This window comes from Callithrix jacchus, chromosome 15, assembly GCF_049354715.1.
Source record: "Callithrix jacchus isolate 240 chromosome 15, calJac240_pri, whole genome shotgun sequence".
Taxonomy (NCBI): Eukaryota; Metazoa; Chordata; class Mammalia; order Primates; family Cebidae; genus Callithrix; species Callithrix jacchus.
In genome coordinates this window covers 30,208,891-30,223,670 of record NC_133516.1, presented here as the reverse complement: position 1 = coordinate 30,223,670, position 14,780 = coordinate 30,208,891, and the positions used below count along the sequence as shown (strand labels likewise).

Here is a 14,780-nt window from a genome sequence, read left to right as displayed (position 1 = left end):
GAAAAAGTATGAAAATACGTTGTAAGGGTGCAATGGGCAAGTCAGCAAGAGGAGCTGACTGCAAAGAGAGGCTTGCTGAGGATTTTATAGGGTGGTGCTTATGCTGCGTGCTGAAGAGGGCTTTTTGTAGTCATGATAATGCCAAGGTTACAGTGAGCTAACTTGCATTTTTCCTTCTTTTTTTTTTTTTGAAACAAAATCTCGTTCTGTCATCCAGGCTGGAGTTCAGTGGCGTGATCTCGGCTCACTGCAACCTCTATCTTCCAGTTCAAGTGATTCTCCTGCCACAGCCTCCTGAGTAGCTGGGATTACAGGCATGCACCACCACACCAGCTAATTTTTGTATTTTTAGTAGAGGTGGGGTTTCACCATGTTGGTCAGGCTGGTCTCAAACTCCTGACCTTGGTGATCCGCCCGCCTCGGCCTCCCAAAGTGCTGGGATTACAGGCATGAGCCACCGTACCCGGCCTAACTTGGATTTTTCTATCAACCGAGGGTCTGGTGATAGCTGGGTGCAGGAAGGTTGTGAGTTATTTACACAGGAGGGCTATGTATCCTATACCATGAGGAAAGGCAGACTTATAGCTTATCTGCTTTCTCTTTTTGTTTTTCCCTGCTCCAGCCAGCCTGACTTCTCCCCAATTAGAACTCCACATCAGTGAGGTAGCTGGAACCGGGTATGGACTGCAAATATATAACTGGATGTTGCATTGTACTGAAGGTCCAGCCTAGACAATCAGGCAAGAAAACAAATTTAAAACATACACATTGGAAAGGAAGAAGTAAAACTATCTTTATTTCCATGTGTCATGAACTTGCATATTGTATATAGAAAATACAGAACATCCTAAAGAATACACACACAAACACACACACAACTATTAGAGCTAATAAATGAGTTTAGTTAAGTTACAGGATATAGGATTAATATACAAAATCAATTGTATTTCTATACACTAGCAACTAAGTATCTGAAAATGAAGAAAACTAATTTCACTAACTCAAGTGCATTGCTGGTAGGAATGCAGAATGGTACAGCCATTTGGAAGACAGTTTGGCAGCTCCTGACAAAGCTAAACACACTCTCACCGCATGATCCCACAGTCATACTCCTTGGTATTTACCCAAATAAGTTGAAACTTATGTCCACACAAAAACTTGCATACACATATTTAGAGCAGCTTTATTCATATTGCTAAAACTTGGAAAACTACTAAGATGACCTTCAGTAGGTGAATGAATAAATAAATGGCGGTACATACAGACAATGGATTACTATTCAATGCTAAAAGTAATAAATAAATTATCAAACCACAAAATATGGAGGTGGCCAGGTATGGTGGCTCATGCCTATAATTCTGGCACTTTGGGAGGCCAAGGTAGGTAGATCGCTTGAGGTTAGGAGTTTGAGACCAGCCTGGCCAACATGGGGGAGACCCTGTCTCTACTAAAAATATAAAAGGTAGCTGGTCGTGGTGGCGGGTGCCTGTAATTGCAGCTACTCGGGAGGCTGAGGCAGGAGAATCACTTGAACCCGGGAGGGGGAGGTTGCAGTGAGCCAAGATCGTGCCACTGCACTCCAGCCTAGGTGACAGAGCGACATTCTGTCTCAAAAAAAAAAAAAAAAAGACGTGGAGGAATTGTAAATGCATATCACTAAGCAAAAGAAGACAATCTGAAAAGGCCACATACTGTATAGTAGAACACTCTGGAAAAACTATGGAGACAGTAAAAAGATTAGTGGTTGCCAGAGTTTTTGGAGGAGGGAGGAATGAATAAGTGGGGCACAATGGATTTTTAGAGCAGTGAAACTGTTCTGTATGACATGATAATGGTATCAACATGTCATTAAAAAATGTCATTATACATTTGTCAAAACCCATAGAATGGCCAAGTGTGGTGGCTCATGCCTATAATCCCAACGATTTGTGAGGCTGAGGCAGGAGGATCACTTGAGTCCAGGAGTTTGAGACCAGCGTGGGCAACATGGTGAAACCCTGTCTCTACAAAAAAATACAAAAAGTAGCTGGGCATGGTGTCACATGCCTGTGAGTTCCAGCTACTCAGTAGGCTGAGGTGGGAGGATAGCTTGAGCCTAAGAAGTCAAGGCTGCAGTGAGCTGTGACTATACCACTGCATTCAAGCCTGGGTGACATAGTGAGACCCTGTCTCAAAAAAAAAGAAAAGTTACACTCACACACGCATATGTATATATTAAATTCCACTTACAATAGCATCAAAAAGAATAAAATATTCTTTATTTTTAGTTACTTAAAAATATTTATGAATAAACTTGTCTGGGCACTGTGGCTCACACCTGTAATCCCAGTACTTTGGGAGGCCGAGGTGGGCAGATCACAAGGTCAGAAGTTCGAGACCAGCCTGACCAACACAGTAAAACCCGTCTCTACCAAAAATATGGGGTTTTGTATAGCCAGTCATGGTGGCACATGCCAGTAATTCCAGCTACTTGGGAGGCTGAGGCAGGAGAATTTCTTGAACCTGGGAGGCGGAGTTGGCAGTGAGTCAAGATTGCTCCACTGCACTTCAGCCTGGGTAACAGAGCAAGACTCCATCTCAAAAAAAAAAAAAGACTAAATTTAACAAATATAAGATTTTTATACTGAAAAAAGAAACGTTGTTGGAAGAAATTTAATACCAAAATAATAAAAAAATATCCTGTGTTCACTGATTGGAAGAGTTGATATGATTAAGTGGGGGCCAGGCATGGTGGCTCACAGCTGTAATCCCAGCATTTTAAGAGGCCAAGGCGGGTAGATTGCGTGAGTCCAGGACTTTGAAAGCAGCCTGGGCAATACAGCAAAACTTTGTCTCTACTTAAAATACAAAAATTAGCTGGGCATGGTAGTGTGCATGTGCGGTCCCAGGAGGCTGAGGTGGGTGGCTCACTTGAGCCCAGGGAGGTTGAGGCTGCAGTGAGCTGAAATCGTGCCACTACATGCCAGCCTGGGCAATCGGAGTGAGACCCTGACTCAGAAAAATAAAAGATAATAATATCATGTAATACTCCACAAACTGATCTGAAGATTAAATGCAATTTCTATCAAAATCCCAGCTGCCTTCTCTGCAGAAATTGACAAGATGATCCTAAAATTCATTTGAACTTCCAGGAACCCAGACTGTTGCCTTGAAAAGAACCAATTTGGAGGATTCACACTTTCTAATTCCAAATAAAACAGCCAGAAGTCCCCGTGCAGTGGCTCATGCCTATAATATCAACACATTGGGAGGTCAAGGTGGGAGGATCGCTTGAGCCCAGGAGTTTAAGACCAGTCTAGGCAACAGAGCAAGACTCCCATCTAAGTAAAAAATTAGACAGGCATGGTGGCCTGAGCCTGTAGTCTCAGCTACTCAGGAGGCCAAGGTGGAAAAATTGCTTGAGCCCAGGTACTGCAGGCTGCAGTGAGCTGTAATTGTACCACCGCACTCCAGAGTGGGCAACAGAGCGAGACCCTGTCTCTAAGAAAATAAATAAATAAGCCAGGCGCGGTGGCTGACGCCTGTAATCCCAACACTTTGGGAGGCCAAGGCGGGTGGATCATGAGGTCAAGAGATCGAGACCATCCTGGTCAACATGGTGAAACCCCGTCTCTACTAAAAATACAAAAAATTAGCTGGGCATGGTGGCATGTGCCTGTAATCACAGCTACTCAGGAGGCTGAGGCAGGAGAATTGCCTGAACCCAGGAGGCGGAGGTTGCGGTGAGCCGAGATCGCACCATTGCACTCCAGCCTGGGTAACAAGAGCAAAATTCCGTCTCAAAAAAAAAAAATAATAGAATAAATAACTATTTTTAAATTGCTGGGCATAATGGTTCATGGCTGTAATCCCAGCTACTGTGGAGGCTGAGGGTGCCTGAGGCTAGGGGTTGGAGACCAGCCTGAGCAGCATAGTCAGACTCTATCTCTAAACAAAAGGCAAAAAAGCAAAAACCTAAAACTAAAGCAACAAAATTTATAATGATGTCAGCAAAAATGGCAGAGCAAGGACCTCCAAAAATTTGCCTCTGTATAAACGCAACGAAAACATTGGCAAGGCTGGGTATGATGGCTCACACCTGTAATCCCACATTTTGGGAGACTGAGGCTGGAGGATTGCTTGAGCCCAGGAATTTGAGACTAGCCTGGGCAATATAGTAAGACCTCATCTCTACAAATAATTTGAAAACTGGCCAGATGGCCGGGTGCAGTGGCTCAGACCTGTAATCCCAGCACTTTGGGAGGCCGAGGGGGGCAGATCACCTGAAGTCACAAGTTCAAGACCAGCCTGACCAACATGGAGAAACCCCATCTCTACTAAAAATAAAATTAGCCAGGTGCACGCCTGTAATCCCAGTTACTCAGGAGGCTGAGGCAGGAGAATCACTTGAACCACGAACACAGGACTTGCAGCAAGCCAATATGGCACCATTGCACTTTAGCCAGGTCAACAAGAGATAAACTCCATCTCAAAAAAATTAGCGAGGCATGGTGGCTTATGCCTGTAATCCCACCTACTTGGGAGGCTGACATGGGAGGATAGCTTGAGCCTGGGAGGTAAAGGTTGCAGTGAACCAAGAACAGGACACTGCACTCCAGCCTGGGTGACAGAGTGACACCCTGTCTCAAAAAAAAAAAAAAAAAAGATGAAAACACTGGCAAAAATTATGGATTCAAATTACTATCTGAGGTTACTTGTTTTCAGCCTAAAAATGTTTCCTTTAGCATTTCTTGTAAAGCAGCCTAGTGACAAATTCTGTTTTTGTTTATCTGGAAATATCTTTATTTCACCTTCATTTTGAAAGGTGGCTTTGCTGAACATAATATTCCTTTTTGTTTTCTCTTCTTTCTTTTTGAGGCAGGGTCTTGCTCTGTTGCCCAGGCTGGAGTACAGTGCCACCATCAAGATCACTGTCATCTTGAACTCCTGGGCTGCAGCAACTCTCCTGCCTCAACCTACAGAGTAGCTGGGACTAGAGGTGCTCACCACCCATGCCCAGCTAATTTTTAATTATTTTGTAGAGGCAGGGCTCTTGCTATGTTGCCCAGGCTGGTTTGAACTCCTGGTCTCAAGTGATCCTCCTGCCTCAGACTCCCAAAGTGCTGTGATTACAGGTTCAAGCCACCACACCTAGCCTAATATGCTTGATTGACATTTTTTTGAGCTCTTTGAACATGCTTTTTTTTTTTTTTTTTTTGAAATGGAGTCTGGCTCTATCACCCAGGTTGAGTGCAGTGGTGCAATCTTGGCTTCCTGCAATCTCTGCCTCCCAGGTTTAGGTAATTTTCCTGCCTCAGCCTCCGGTGTAGCCGGGATTACAGGTGCCCACTGCCACGGCTGGCTAATTTTTTTTTGTATTTTTAGTAGAGATGGGGTTTCACTATGTTGGCCAGGCTGGTCTCCACCTCCGGACCTCAGGTGATCTGCCCAGCCTCCCAAAGTGCTGGGATTATAGGCATGAGCCACTTCGTGGCCTCAACACACTTTCTTACTACCTTCTGGCCTCGATTGTTTCTGATAAGAAGCCACCTGTAAGTCTTATTGGCATTCACTTTCAAGTGATGAGTCATATTTCTCTCACCGCTTTTAAGATTTTTCTTTGTCTTTGTCTTTCAGAATTCTTAATATAATGTTTTGGTTCATTAATCTTTTTGTGTTTACCTTACTTGGATTTCACTGAGTGTCTTGGATGTGTAGATTAATACTTTATAGCGAATTTTAGAGTTTTCAGCCATTATTTCGCTAAGTATTTTTTTCTGCTCCTTTCTCTCTAGCTTCTCCTTCTGGTAGTTTCATGCATATAATTGGTGTATTTAACAGTGTCCAACATTCCTCTGAAGCTATGTTTGTTTTTCTTCATTCTTCTTTCTCTCTGTTCTTCCAATGGCATAATCTCTGTTGATCTACCTTCAAGTTTTCTAATTGTTTTCTTCTGCCAGTTAAGTGTACTGTTGAGATCATCTAATAAAATTTTTATTTCAATTATTATACTTTTCAACTTCCAAATTTTCATTTGATTTTTTTTTTAATAGAGTCTAACTCTGTTGCTCAGGCTGGAGTGCAGTGGCATGATCTCAACTCTCTGCAACCTTCACCTCCCAGGTTCAAGTGATTCTTGTGCCTCAGCCTCCTGAGTAGCTGGGATTAAAGGCGCCTACCACCAAACCTGGCTAATTTTTGTATTTTTAGTAGAGACAAAGTTTCACCATGTTGGTCAGATTGGCCTTGAACTCCTGGCCTTAAGCGATCCACCTGCCTTGGCCTCCCAAAGTGCTGGGATTATAGCCATGAGCCACCACACTCACCCCATTTGATTCTTGTTTTAAAAAAATAATTTTATTTTATTTTTTTTTAAGATGCAGTTTCACCATGTTGGCCAGGCTGGTCTTGAACACTTGACCTCAGGTGATCCACCCACCTCAGCCTCCCAAAGTGCTAGGATTACAGGCGTGAGCCACTGCACCGGCCCTAAAAAAATGATTTCTGAGCTGGGGACAGTGGCTCACGCCTGTAATCCCAGTAGTTTGGAAGGCCAAAGCAGGCAGATTGTTTAAGATCAGGTGTTAAAGACCAGCCTGGACAAGTCGAGACCCTTTCTCTATAAAAATTACAAAAAAGTCTAAGTGTTTTCAGAGAAAAAAAAACAGTCTAAGTGTATTAGGCGAATGGGTTAAAAAAAAAAATTACAAAAAAGGCCAGGCACGGTGGCTCATGCCTGTAATCCCAGCACTTTGGGAAGCCAAGGTGGGAGGATCACCTGAGGTCAGGAGTTTGAGACCAGCCTGGCCAACATGGGGAAACCCTGTCTCTACTAAAAATACAAAAATTAGTCGGGCACGGTGGCAGGTCCCTGCAATTCCAGCTACTGGGGAGGCTGAGGCAGGAGAATTGCTTGAACCTGGGAGGCGAAGGTTGTAGTGAGCCAAGATTGCCCCACTGCCCTCCAGACTGAGTGACAGAGTGAGACTCGGTCTCAAAAAAAAAAAAAAAAAGCGAGATAGAGAGAGAGATAGAAATTCTTATTTTTAAAAAAATTTTGTTTTGAGATGAAATCTCCCTCTGTCACCCAGGCTGGAATGTAGTGGCATGCCGGCTCACTGCAGCCTCCACCTTCTGAGTTCAAGCAATTCTCCTGCCACAGCCTCCCAAGTAGCTGAGATTGCAGGCATGTGCCACCATGAGACAGGGCTTCTCCATGTTGGCCAGGCTGGTCTCAAGCTCTTGATCTCAAGTAAGCCATCCACCTTGGCTTCCCAAAGTGCTGGGAGAACAGGCATGAGCCACTGCTTTCTATTTATTGATATTCTCTATTTGATGGGACATTTTCATTATACCTTCCTGTACTTCCTCCTCCTCCTCTTCTTCTCCTTCTCCTTCTCCTCCTCCTCCTCCTCCTCCTCCTCCTCCTCCTCCTCCTCCTCCTCCTCCTCCTCCTCCTCCTCCTCCTCCTTCTCCTCCTTCTTCTTCTTCTTCTTTTCTTCTTCTTCTTCTCCTTCTTCTTCTTTTTTCCCTTTTTGAGGTGGGGCCTTGCTTTTTCATCATCCAGGCTAGAGTGCAGTGGCTTAATTTTAGCTCACTGCAGCCTTGACCATCCAGGCTTAAGTGATCCTCCCACCTCAGCCTCCCAAGTAGCTGGGACCAGGGGTGCATGCCACCACACCCAAGTAGTTTTTTAAATTATTTGTAGAGACAGAGTCTCACTATGTTGCCCAAGCTGGTCTCAAATTCCTAGGCTCAAGCGATCCTCCCGCCTCAGCCTCCCAGAGTCCTGGGTATACAGGTGTGAGCTACAGTGCCCAGCCCCTTTACTTCTTTAATCATTGTTTTCTCTAGTTATTTGAAAATATTTATAATGATTACTTTGAAGTCTTTCCATTAAATCTGACATCTGAGCTTTCTCACAGGTAGTTTCTATTGCCTGCTTTTTCCCCCAGGGCATGGGTCAGACCTTCCTGTTTCTTTGTATGTCTTGTATGTAATTTGTTATTGGAAACTGGATCTTTAAGGTGATATATTGGAAAACTCTGGGCACTGGCTTCTGTCTCCCATGGCTTGTAATTGGTTTTTGTTTGTTTGGTGACTAGTGGATTACTTAGTGAATTCTATACTCATCGACCCCCACAGCAATCCCAATAACCATCTATAGTGTGAAGCCTCTTATGTTGCTCCTCAGAGGGCACAGCGTTGGGTATGGCCACAGTCACCTGGGATGGCAGTAATTCTGGCAGGACTTTATCTCATTCCCTGACCACACACAGCTGTCAGACTCCACTAATTGCCGGCTGATTGCTCTACCATTTTCAACAATTCCTTGGGGTACAACAGGAATCCAATTAAATCCGGGCTTTTTTTTGAAGGAATCTCTCTCTCTCTCTTTTTTTTTTTTTCTTTTTTTGAGATAGTCTCACTCTGTCCCCCAGGCTGGAGTGCAGTGGCGTGATCTTGGCTAACTGCAACCTCTGCCTCCCAAGTTCAAATGATTCTCCTGCCTCAGCCACCCAAGTAGCTAGATTACAGACGTGTGCCACCACATCAGGTTAATTTTTATATTTTTAGTAGAGATGGAGTTTCACCATGTTGGCCAGGCTGGTCTCAAACTCCTGACCTCCAGTGATTCTCCGGCCTAGGTCTCCCAAAGTGCTGGGACTATGGGTGTGAGCCATAGTGCCTGGCCTGAAGGGATATCTCTTTAGGTCATTACTTGAGATTTGTGACTCCAGAATGGCTATGAACTGTATCTTTCCTTGGTCCTGTCTAGTAAACTAGCCAACCTAGTTTTGCTTCTATCTCTGATGAATTTTCCAAATTCCTTGTAATGGCATTTTTTATCAGAGCCTCCATTGTTTCTGAGAGCACCTTTGGGCTTGAACTTCTCCACACTCTTGCAAACGAAGTCTACCCATTTGGGAATAAATCTGAAGCTCCCGGCCTTCTCCTTGTCCTAGGCAAAATCTCTTAGACACAGTTCTGAGCTGGGGTCAGGGACAATGGCACATCTCTTGCTGAGTGACACACCTGCTCTAAGAGATTGTCAGTCTGTGGAGAGTGGGGAAGTAGCTTCAAGTCTTCTTGGCTTGCCTCCGCCTATGAGCCAGAATGAGGACAATCAGAGAGTCCCAGTATTCTCAGCGGCACCACACACAATGTAGAGTCTCTATCCGGTGCATGGGGCTGGGGTGGACTAAGAGAGCTACCATCTTGGCCATATTCATACAGAGCTTAGTCTCAGCAACAGGTAGCTGGGGACCGTGTGGAAAATGCTGGCACTCTATCCCTCTTGGCAAGACAGTTCTCTGACTGGGAGCTAGTTGGAGAGGAAACCCTGTGTTCTTGGCTGAACCAGTCAGGACAGGCCGACATGGTGAAACCCCATCTCTACTAAAAATACAAAAATTAACTGCACCTCTCCCACCTCCTCCCAGCATGGCATCACAGCCCCTGCCTTCCTCTCAGGATGGACATTCCACCCCATAGACTCTCCCTGGATGTCATCTTGACTTCCTTTGTGTGCTTAGCTCTCACCTCACATGTGAGTCTCCTGTGCCCTGAGGCTCCTCCAACATGGGGTAGGGGGGCAGGCTCAGCAGATAGCTCAGGGGTGCAGGCAACCAGCCCTACTGGGTTGAGCCTCCATGTAGTGGAGACAGAAGATGACAGAAAAGTGTTCTAGCAGTTGGGCACGGTGGCTCACACCTGTAATCCCAGCACTTTGGGAAGTAGAGGCAGGAGGATCACTTGGGGCCAGGAGTTTGAGACCAGCCTGGGCAACATAGTGAGACATTGTCTCTACCAAAAATTTAAAAAATTATCTGAGCATGGTGGTGCATGCCTGTGGTCCCAGCTACTTGGGAAGCTGAGATGGGAGGATCACTTGAGCCTAGGAGGTTGAGCTGCTGTGAGCCAGGATTGCGCTACTGCACTCCAGCTTGGGCAACAGAGCAAAACCCCGTCTCAAAATAAATAAATAATAAGAAAGCTGTTCCAGTCACCTGTCTGGCAGGTATCCAGCTCTGGGAGACACTGCCGGCTCTTCCCAGACCCCAGCAGGCTCCTCCACTTTGACAACACCCACCTGCCCAGGCCTCTCCTACTTCTGCCTCACTCCTAGCTGGGGTTGCCTTCTTAACAAAGGACCTCCACTCAGCTCAGCCTTTGGGGAAGCCAGGCTAAATACACTCATCTGACATCTTTTGCGACCCTCTCGCAAGCCCATCTTTCTCCGGCTACACCAAATTGACCGCAGGTCTTTGTCTCATTCCTCACATTTCTGGACACCTATTGTATCAGAGGTATTCTTCTAGATGCTAGGGATACATGAGTGAAGAAAAGAGACAAAAATTCCTGCCCTCACCCAGCTTACATTCTAATGAGGAAGGGCACTGGGAAAGCAAAGTGAATTGTGAGGAGGTGATACGTTCTGCAGAGAAAAGCAGAGCAGGATGGGGATGGGTGGAGCCAGAGTGTTGCAGGCTGAGCTCTTCAGTGGCATCTGCTGAGATGGAATGTGGGGCCAACAACTGTGGAAGGGAGCAGGTGGAAGCAGGACTGGGCAGAGGGAGAACTTGAACGGTGATGGACGCCCAGCAAAGTCTTGGAGAAGTTCTGGAGCGAGTACAGTTGAACAGAGTCCCACATGAGACGGAAACGGTAAGTTCCTTACAGTCCCCGCTTTGCTCAGTCACCAGATGCAGGCTGCCCTAAGCAGGGTGTGACCTTGGGTGAGGCTGTGTGCGGCCACGCTGGGCTCTGCAGGAGCAGAGAGCTGGAGGGTGTCTGGTGGCTGCTGCTCCCCAGGTCCCGCTGGAAGGGGTGTGGTGGTGCTACCTGTGTCTACTGGAGGGGTGTGCTCAGAGGTGGCCTGAAGGAGTTCCAGGAAGTGTGCTCTGCAGACACCTGAGGGACAAGCTCATAGACAGAGGGAACAAGCATATGACCCCTGAGTGTGGCTGTGTCTGAGGCCCGGAGTAATAGCCGGAGGCTGGCAGTGCCGCAGTGAGTGGGCAGTGGGTGAGAATTTCAAGCAGCCAGGGCTGCGAGGCCACCATGAGGACTCTGGCCTGCAATATGATCTGGAGGGGAGCTGTGAAGGGATGAGGGCAGTGGGGACATTCCTTAGATCAGGACAGCTTGGAGCAGGAGAGCCAATGAGGACCATTGCGGGGCTCCAGAGAGAGGAGCTAATTCCTACCTCTGAGGACTGTCCGCGGTGGGTTCTGCCCACATGGCTGGCCATTGCAACTGTTTAACCAGCCCTCAGAGCTTTAGCCGGTGTCTGCTGCCCTCTGGTGGGTATGCTAGAGATGAACCAAGCCTGCTTCCCCCTTTTTTCTTTTGTCAACAGCCTATCTTTCAACTCCGTGGTATGAAAACTTTCTAGGCTGGGCATGGTGGCTCACACCTGTAATCTCAACACTTTGGGAGGATGAGATGGGAGGATCGCTTGAGCCCAATTTGAGACCAGCCTGGGCAACACGGCAAAACCCATCACTGTTATTATTATTATTATTTTGAGATGGAGTCTCGCTTTGTTGCCCAGGCTGGAGTGCAGTAATGTGATCTCGGCTCACTGCAACCTCCGATCCCTGGGTTCAAGCAATTCTTGTGTCTCAGCCTCTCGAGTACCTGGGACTACAGCTGCACGCCACCACGCCTGGCTAATTTTTGTATCTTTGATAGACACAGGGTTTCATCATGTTGGCCAGGCTGGTTTTGAATTCCTGACCTCAAGTGATCCGCCCTCTTCAGCCTCCTCAAGTGCTGGAATTACAGGCATGAGCCACCACACCTGGCCCACATCTCTATTATTAACAAAACAAAACAAACAAACAAAAACCTCTTGACATAGATGATAGAGGTGTCAGACAACACCTGTTGATGAGGCAGCAACTCATCAACTGAGAGACAGGGAGGCGCAGGGAGCCATGGTGTCCACACAGCAGTGTGCGGACTGGGGCTGGCTTGCGGTTTTCTAGTAGTGAGGGTCACCAGCACCAGGAAGAGAAATGGGGCTGAAGGATGCATCCAGGACAGGAAGCTGTAAAGAAGGTGCCATTCCCAGGAGGTCAACAAGATGAAGATGCTGAGGGTGCTTGCCACACAGCTCTGAGTTCAAGGGTAGTTCATAGATTCCTGCTAGGGACGGAAGGAAATGGAGCTTATGGAAAGAAAATGCATATGATGAAGGCCTGTCGATCAAAACAGAGCTGAATTATTCTGGTGAACCGAGGGTGTGAGAGGACTGTAGACAGAGGGAGCTATGGGAACTGCAGAGCCATGGGAGGTGTGGCTGCCCTCCTGGCTGTTGGAACGCAGGCACCTGCACTCACCCCTGCTGCCTCTGCTGAGACTGTTGCTGCCTGCTACAGCCCAAATTCACTCACTACTGATGCTAACCCTGCCAGGGGAGTGATCATGAGGAGAATAATTACTTCTTCCTGCCTTCCACTCTCCTGCCAGTGTCTCCCTGACAGAGCTGCACTGGAAGCCCACTAGAAAAGCAGTCTGGAAGATTTAGTTTACAGGCTTCTTTAGCCCCCTTCAATGCAGAGGACAGCACTCCAAGCCAGGGGAGGTACGAGCTTCCTAACTGCTATGTAAAATCCCCTTCACCCTTTCGTTCCTCCAGTCCTTCCAACACCATTCTTCCAATTTCCTGCACAGAAGCTGTTTGAATTTTCCACAGTTGCACTATCCTGTTCAACATGGGCATAAACAATGATGGGGGGCAAATCCAGGTATTCCAGGACCTGAATTTATACAATTGGAGGGGAGTTCTCTTTGACAAAAGGAATATAACATTATGAACAGTAAATTAGCTTATTAGCCTCATGATAAATTCACCTCTGCCTATATCCCAACAATTCCACTCCAGATACTAGAGAAACTCCAGTATATATGTGCACCAAGTGACATGGTTTAGTATGTTCATGAGGGCATCGTGCTTTTTGTTGTTGCTGTTGCTTGTCTGTTTTTTGAGGCAGAGTCTTGCTCTGTCACCCAGGCTGGAGTGCAATGGCACAATCTTGGCTCACTGCAACCCCTGTCTCCTGGGCTTAAGCAATCCTCCTACCTCAGTCACCTGTAGCTGGGACTACAGGCATGCACCACCACGCCTGGCTAATTTTGTATTAGCCAGGCTGGTCTTGAACTCCTGTCCTCAAGTAATCCACCCACCTTGGTCTCCCAACATGCTAGGATTACAGGCATGAGCCACCATGTCTGGCCAATGAGGGCATCTTTCTAATGGGAAAAGAAGTAGAATTAATCCAGGCGAAAGCAGTGGGAAGTTCGTACTGGGCAGAAGACAATGGGTCTGTGGCTTGGGAGAAAATGCCTCATGTAAAAAAAGCAACTCAAGCTGGAAGACAGGGCCCTGCAAAGAGACATCTTGCAGAACAATTTGCAGTTGGGGAGAGAATAACTAACATGGCAAAAAAGGAATGGAAAGTAGGATTACCCGTTGGCCAAGGAGGCTTTGTATGTATATATCTTGCTGATATGAATTCTTCAGGGTCAGTTGGAACTGATGCACCTTGTGTTGTAAAAGTGGAACCCAGTGACAATGGACCTCTTTTTACTGAATTAAAGTTCTACCAACAAGCTGCAAAACCAGAAATGGATTCATACCCATAAGCTGAAGTACCTGGGTGTTCCTAAGTATTGGGGGTTTGGTCTACATGACAAAAATGGAAAAAGTTACAGGTTTATGATAATGGATCACTTTGAGAGTGAGCTTCAGAAAATATATGAGGCAAATGCCAAAAGCTTTTCTCAGAAAACTGTCCTGCAGCTAAGCTTAAGAAGTCTGGATATTCTGGAGTATATTCACAAGCATGAGTATGTGCATGGAGGTATCAAGGCCTCAAATCTTCTTCTGAGCTACAAGAATCCTGACCGGGTATACTTGGTAGATTATGGCCTTGCTTATCAGTACTGCCCAGAAGGAGTTAATAAAGAATACAAACAAGACCCCAAAAGATGTCACGATGGCACTATTGAATCCACAAGCATTGATGCACACAATGGCGTGGCCCCATCAAGACGTGGTGATTTGGAAATACTTGGTTATTGCATGAACCAGTGGCTTACTGGCCATCTTCCGTGGGAGGATAATTTGAAAGATCCTAAATATGTTACAGAATCCAAAATTAGATATAGAGAAAATATTGCGAGTTTGATGGACAAATGTTTTCCTGAGAAAAACAAGCCAGGTGAAATTGCCAAATACATGGAAACAGTGAAATTACTAGACTACACTGTAAATACTCTTTATCAAAATATATGCAATATTCTTTTGCAAGGACTAAAAGCTATAGGAAGTAAGGATGATAGCAAATTGGACCTCAGTGTTGTGGAGAATGGAAGTTTGAAAGCAAAAACGGTAACAAAGCGAAAGAAAGAAATTGAAGAAAGCAAAGAATGTGGTGTTGAAGATATGGAATGCTCAAGTACACAGACAGAGGAGCCCACACAGACCCACCTGTTCAAGAACCAGAAAGAGAGCCCAGAAGTCATTCAGATGCTGTGAACCAGCTTTTCTTTTCTTTTTTTTTTTTTTTTTTGTTGTTTCTTTTGATTTTTTCTTCTTTTCTTTTTCTTTTTTTTTAAGATGGGGTTTCACCATGATGGCCAGGCTGGTCTTGAACTCCTGACCTCAGGTGATCCACCCACCTTGGTCTCCCAAAGTTGATTTTTTCTTCTTTTCTATTTGAAGTGTTTTGTTTTCATGTGAGTCTTGCGAGGTGAAAGTAATAATTAAATTGCCGTGTGTTCAGAAAATA

General features: G+C 45.8%; 1 pseudogene; it reads left to right on the top strand.

The window, feature by feature from the left end:
- The first annotated feature begins 10,872 nt into the window (after positions 1-10,872).
- LOC144579625 (serine/threonine-protein kinase VRK1 pseudogene) lies at positions 10,873-14,527 on the top strand (annotated as a pseudogene).
- Positions 14,528-14,780: the final 253 nt, after the last annotated feature.